Here is a 375-nt window from a genome sequence, read left to right on the forward strand (position 1 = left end):
GTAGAAGACCCAAGAAGAGACCCTCAAAAAGAGACTTTAAAACAGAGGAGTTCATCATCCTCAGGCAGGATGGGTGGGCTCCCCTTCAAACAAGCAATGTCAGTTTCCCACTGACACCAATCCTTTTCTACAGGATGGACAAATAAGGAGTAAATAAAAACCCACGGAATGTGACATAGATGAAGACTTCCAGGAGCCCAGTTGCGAGGTGCGGATGTTCAGGGACATCACACCATGACCAATATGATCAAGTGAAGCCAAATTTATTATCCCTAAAAAGACCAGATTTATAATAAGTTTCTACTGCCCACGCTTCTCTAGCTAATACATGATTGGTTAATCCTAGCTGTTAACACATCTAAATTAAATGCTGAT

The sequence above is a fragment of the Melospiza melodia genome, chromosome 17 (genome assembly GCF_035770615.1).
Source record: "Melospiza melodia melodia isolate bMelMel2 chromosome 17, bMelMel2.pri, whole genome shotgun sequence".
Lineage (NCBI taxonomy): Eukaryota > Metazoa > Chordata > Aves > Passeriformes > Passerellidae > Melospiza > Melospiza melodia.